We start from the raw sequence: 7,149 nt of genomic DNA, 5'->3' as shown, positions 1-7,149 counted from the left end.
TAAGTACGGTAAAACCTTTTTTTGAAAAATAATGTTTTGCAAGTTTTCATGGTGAAGGATTTATTTTTTGACACTACATTTTTACACGCATTGTTGGACGAGTCCGTTAAACGGTTTACCACGCAAATAAACACCTAATAGTCGATATTTTTTTTTATACTACGGCAGGCCACGGTTTTTGTTCATTTATTGATGTTTTTAGCATTAAAATCTAAATTTACGTATTTTTAAGACAGAAACATAAACGCGATGACTCTAAAAACGTGGAATCCTGTACAAGGGACCGTCGGAACTTCCACCTATATCAGAAAATTGCCTAAAATCCAAATTTAAACCACCTAAGTACGGTAAAACCACTTTTTTAAAAAATAATGTTTTGCAAGTTTTCGTGGTGAAAGATTTAATTTTCGACTTTGTAACCTTACACGTATCGTCGGAAAGATTGCCTTAACCGATTGCCCGCAAATAAACACAATATATACGAGATTTTTTTTTATACTACTGCAGGCCACGGCCTGTGTTCATTTATTAACGTTTTTCACTTTGAAATCGAAATGTATGTATTTTTAAGACGGAAGCGTACACGCCATGACTCTAAAAACGTGAAAACCTGTTTAAGGGACCATCGGACCATCCTCCTATACCAGAAAATTACCGAAAATCCAAATTTAATCCACCTAAGTACGGTAAAACCACTTTTTTGAAAAATAATGTTTTGCAAGTTTTCGGGGTGAAGTATTTATTTTTCGATGCTGAAACTTTACACGCAACGTCGGACGAGTTCCTAAAACGGATTACGCGCAAAAAAAACATCAAATAGTCGATTTTTTTTTTTATATTACGGTCCCCCACGATTTCTGTTCATTTATTGACGTTTTTTCACCAAAAAATCTAAATTTACGTATTTTTAAGATGGAAGCGTACACGCGATGAATCTAAAAACTTGAAACCTGTACAAAAGACCGTCGGACCTTCCTCCTATATCAGAAAATTGCCGAAATCCAAATTTAAACCACCTAAGTACGGTAAAAACAACTTTTTTGAAAAATAATTGTTTGCATGTTTTCGTGGTAAATGATTTATTTTTCTTACTCTGAAACTTTACATGCATTGTCAGACAGGTTGTATTTTAACATACATTATAAAAAATAGAGTCCATCTATTTATCCCAATATTATATATTTTAATATATAGTTAAATATACCTTTTAAATATTTGCATACGACTATCAGACAAGCTGCAGTTCGTTTCCATTATTTCCACTTGCGTATAAGGTCAAAATGATTTACTTATAACCTGTTCATCAATCCCGAGATCAACCAAATATAAATTGTCCAGACTGCGACGGTATACGGGACTGTCAGACAGTAAACAGCGGTGATCCACTAAAAGTGTAGAGTCACGGTCGACAACCGCGGCCCGATAGTGTTATATTATGGGTAGATACTATGCAGGGTGATTAGGTGAGAAAATAATATCAGCTGTGCCATTAAGATTTTTCGGATACGATGCTGATGTGTGACATCGGTGTCAACCGGATGTAGACATAACCGTCAACAGCGACATATATCTGTGTGTATTTCCACGTCGTTTACGTTAACGCTGCAAAATACCATCGTTTACACGTCGGATGTCGGCTGTTGCTATATCAGTCATCGTATCAGTCTACGTAACTATATTAAACTTATTATATATCATGTTGTTTATGTTATTACGATTCTACAGAAGCCGAAGTAAGGTAAAGGATGCTATATCAATTTATACCAGTGTAAAAAGTTTGGCATACAGGAAACATATGAAATTAATGCCAACGTTACCTAAAAATTTGTCTGAATAAGATGTTGAAGGTGATTGGTGATCAACTAATGATGAAAAAGATTTTTTTTTAGGTATTTATTCTAAATTTTTTATACCATTTAATTATAAATACTATTACTAATAACAATAGTATTACCTACAGGATGTGATGGTACGAATAAGAAAATCGTTTTTTTTGGTACCATAGGATTTTAACTGGTAATACAGTTTTTATGGATAGCACATTAAATTAAGCACCAAAATGTTTACACAAATTGTATACCTTACACTGCTTTATTATAGGAATGATGATACCCCTAATAGTTATAATATAAATTTTATAATTTAGTAAAATACCAATTATATATGTTTAAATATATTTTTTTAGGCTTATGCATTATTGCCCAGTAAAAGTACATCGACATATTTGAGAACGTTTGAAATAATAAAAGAAGCGGCATTGAGAAATGGATTAATGTTCAATCCTACTTGTTTCCAAATAGATTTTGAAATTGGTCAGTTCAAAATCTTACGATTAAACTTTTGCCGATAATATTAAAAAAGGTGTTCGTCTTCTTTGTTTTAACATAGCAAAACTTTTTTTTTATTATTATTATTTTAGTTGTGCTAAAATAATTAAATTATTTTACCATAACATTCTTGGATCCAGATATTTGTCTATTTAATAAAAATATGAGTAATCATTTTAATACAGATGGAGCAAGCACCATATACCACCTTGAAACATGCCATGGAGCTCTTAATACAGCTGTTGGTAGACAAAAGCCAAATATTTTTATTTTAATCAAAGAGCTAAATAACTAACAACCAAACTTCGAGCTTGACCTTATAGCACAAAAAAAAATGCAATGGATCACAAAATATTAAAACTAAATATAGACAATTAGGAAAAAGGTTATCATTTTTAAAAGATAGGTAAAGCGTTTATGATATATAATAATACATTTTTTTCTAACATTTTAAATTATAATTTTAGGTTACAAAATGGTACGATTTGCATTTCGGAACACTTAAATGCAATAATATTTCATTTTCATTTATAAAACAGAAGCTTATAATGTTAATTTATAGTTTTAATATTTAACTTGAACAATAATCGTGATTTATAAAAATAATTTAAAACAATAAAAAATGATATAGTTTAATTAGTAAGTATAATTCATCATAATATAGTATGTCGAAAAATCGGGTGACGGTAAATTGATTTGTCGGCCAATCGGTGCACGAATTGGACTCAATTTATTAGCGAGTTAAGCAAAGTCTTGATACTACCAAAATATATTCCATGAGAATAATATATTTTATAAACTTAGTGTTGTATAATATCGAAATAACGACCGCCTAATAAAAAATTATTATTAGAATTAATATCTAGAATAAAGTATAAACATGGCACTACAGTCTAAACAAATTTTTTAAAGCTTAAATATGACAGCCAATAAAATTAATATGATTTATAAATCGTTAATATATTAATCATAAGTACCTAGCCTCGTTACTTAGATTTAGTTAAATCATAATATAAATACAACATTAAAAGTATTTAATTTATAATGTTTGCCCTATCACGATACTTATTGTAGAAAAATGACGGCGAGGTAGTATAGTTACATAAGTATGAACATAATATGTTATTCGATATTAAAATAAATATGGTTTTGTTTTATTTAGACTTTGATAGTCAGCATTACAAATTATTAGTACACTGACGGCGGAGTAGAACTGCACTGCTTTTTGAACCCGAGTGTAGTTCGATATTTACCGTATTTTTAAATGAGTGCAGTTCATCCATTACCTTTATTAACCTAAGTACAATCAGGCCCGCTAAAATGTTTATACACACCTATCAAACTTGAGTTTTGCGGCACCTTAATAAAAATAGAAGTTACTAAAATTACTATATAAAATAATGTATTATACCAATAATGTTAGAATATTAATATTGGAATTGTACAAGATTGCTTGGAAAAAGGACAAAGTAAATTAAATACAAAACGTTGCACATATTTATATCGAATAACATTAATACATAACAAAATCACTAGAAAACTATACTTGGATATTTTATTCATACGAGACACTCGTAAACGATCATAATAAAAACCGATCCGAATCTCAACAATAATGTACCACACAATACTATATTGCGCGAACACTATTGCTACTCACGATATGCAAAGCGGTGTTTATCCAGGTTAATGAGGTACCAACAGTACAAATTTCTTAAAAGATGAAGTGGCAAGCAAAGTTCTAAATCGGGTAGTCACGACTTGAAAGTATACTAGGTGTACTTGCAATACATTAAGTACCAGCAGTTGGTGTAAATGTAAAAAATATGGTCGACTTTGCAATTCAAAGTACCGCAATTGTGATGTAAGTATAATAATAAATTAAGTAAAATAATGTAAAATAATCTATTTCTATGTGCTTTACATTATTACTTTGTAATAATTAACAATCATGATTATATTTTAATACTAAAAAGTATTAATTTTAATCATGTCCAAAAACGTTTGGTTAATTATATTAACTGTTCAGTTGTATGAACCTAATTGAATACCTAATAGATGTAAAAACTAATATTTGAAGCGTCTATTTAAAATTAATTTATGATTATTTATGTACCCAGTAAGATTTTTTATTTAGTTTTTGTTATAATCAATATTTAACCTACGATGATCAAATCAAATTGGGCAATGTACACAATCGGCCGAAGTGCACAATGATCGACTTTTTTTGCCCGTAACATAAATACATAAATAATTGCGGCCCTAGGAAGCAGAATATTGATTTTTCTGACCATTTTACATATTCCAGTCCAATCAAGCTCATTAAACTACTGCTACAGTAATACACTTTTTAATACCTATATCTGGTTGTATATTTTTTTCATTGGTTACAAATTGTTTTCGGGTGTATTCATACATATAGTGTTCTCTTTGGTAATTTGAGCTACTAACTATTGAACCTATTTTGCAGTCACTTTTTTTAAATATCTCTTGCGTAAAGCTCGAAAAATTGGTTCTTTGTTGACCAACTCCAATGTGTCAATCTCCGGTGTTTCCATAATGACGTCTTCTGGTTGGCTCATGACAATTTTTAAGACTTCTGCAATTGTAATATCTTTGAACAACGTGTGATGTACGTCGGATGTACTACGGCTGTTGTTCTGCGTGCATAGTGGCATCATGCTTTGAATAATGTTTATAACACTTACCAATTGAGTAGATTAACATGGATAATGCTAAAGCCGTTATTAATAAAGTCAAATTTTATAAGACAGGTACATTATTATTAATATTAATATGTGGCTTAATGTGGAGAAAAAGTAGGAATGATGTTAAACGTCTAGGACTGTTGAAATGAAAATAAACTCGAAATAAATTTCATCCGTCATAGGCACTAAGAATTTCGAACATATTCCATGCGACAGTTATTGCGATGTTTGTAATACTAGCCAGCATATATGTTTATCATCCTAATCGGCTAGTAAAGGTATAATATATTTAAAGGACGACTTGGATTTGTACTGTACTTTTAATTGTTTTTTTTTTTTTAATTTTAATATTTCACTTCTTTCGATTGAACACTACGTACATTGAAACAGGATCCTGCATTTTTGTGGATACCACCGGCGGGTTAATGATCGTTTTCGACAAGTCGTATTGATTTTTCCTTCGAAGACAACAAAGGGTCTAGACGCACACACATGTCACCAGCCATCGCGATACACCGGCAATAATTCGTCGGTGGGGACGGTCTGTCGGGTCGAAGCGACGCTCTCCTGGACACGTTGTACTTCGGTGAATTACCGATCGCTACGAAAATTGCCTGTGACTCGGCGACAGACGCGGTGGGCTCGCACACCACGACGGTGTGCTGCGTGACTGACACGACTGCCGGCAGATCGGTAAATCGCACATCGTCGTCGTCGGATTGTACGTCCTGCTAGTGATGGCCGTTGATGATCACCGAACCTCGCGCGTCCGTTTCGAACCTGACCTTTGATCGTGCACCGCATTGAATCCGGGCAACCAATCTTGTTCGACAACGCCGTCGGTGTGCTTCTACTTTGTAATGCTGAAATCAGAAACCATATTTATTTTAATATATAAGTATTTTATAAATATGTATAGATTTCTAGTATTTGTTTTAAGTAACTCTTGGTTTTTTCAATTAATAAATATTTATAACTTTTTATTCGTAAAAAAAAGTCTAAATTTGTATATATTTATACATTTTAAACTATACCTATATGTTTAAACCATATTTAATATACCTATTATAATCATATTGTTATTATTACTTATTACCTATTATATAATACCTTGTTATTGATAATCATTATTTATATATTTTCATTTTTATTATTATTATAATTTTAATCGCATGACATACTATTGTTATTATATTTTTTTAAATTAAAGTATTATTTGCATACCTATTAATATATCATAATTTTGTATCGTTATCAGCGACTGTGCTTTTCAGATCCGTCAGAGAAACCGGGATTTCCGATAACCCGAGTATAAAAGGCCGTACGACCCACCACAGCGCAACAGTTTTTCACCTGATCTTGCTACAGCAAAACCCACCCGGGCAGACTTGTACATTTAAGGTGAAAGACATCCCCAAATACATATCGGTCGGTATTAGTATCTGTCAATAGTGCATAGTTAAAGTATTCCGGAGTTGTACTAATTGATATCTCCGGCGCAGTCAATGGGGCAATAATAGTAACTATCTATTGCTTGCCTCCAACCACAGCGAATGCAGGTGTAAATTACAGTGACAGGACTCTGTAGTCTGCGGAAAGCCACCACACAGGTCCTAATACTGTTAATTATTATTATTAACTACGTACATATGTCAATATTTGTAATTGGTAATAAGTGCTTTTTTCAAGATTCATCACCAGGGGCACTAAAGAATATACTTCCGCTATTGCCAACATGTTTCTCAAGTCTAACACATTCTTACGCTATTAATAATACATAAAATTAGTTTTTTTTCAAATCGCCAAAAGGTGTCCATGGTAAAGAATGATTAATACATAATTTATATTGTTTAGTAAGTATCTATAGCTAACAACACCTATATTTAAAGCTAAAATGACCAAATAAATATATATATAATAGTCATACATTATGACGTGTATCACATTACTCGTCTTGTACGGCGCATTGTACAGACAATTTGATTACAATATAACGAAAACGTTCAACGACTTAGGACACATAGACTTTAACGACCTGGTGCCTTATAGTATAGATTATCAGAATCACGGTAGGAGACATTGGTCAGCAGCAATCACAGACAAATTTTTAGTGG

At 31.8% G+C, this 7,149-nt stretch overlaps 1 pseudogene; it reads left to right on the top strand.

The window, feature by feature from the left end:
- The first annotated feature begins 2,490 nt into the window (after positions 1-2,490).
- On the top strand, positions 2,491-2,861 carry LOC113550276 (annotated as a pseudogene).
- Positions 2,862-7,149: the final 4,288 nt, after the last annotated feature.

Source organism: Rhopalosiphum maidis, chromosome 1 (genome assembly GCF_003676215.2).
Source record: "Rhopalosiphum maidis isolate BTI-1 chromosome 1, ASM367621v3, whole genome shotgun sequence".
NCBI lineage: Eukaryota > Metazoa > Arthropoda > Insecta > Hemiptera > Aphididae > Rhopalosiphum > Rhopalosiphum maidis.
Note: the sequence above shows the minus strand (reverse complement) of the source record. Positions and strands in the feature narration are given on the sequence as shown.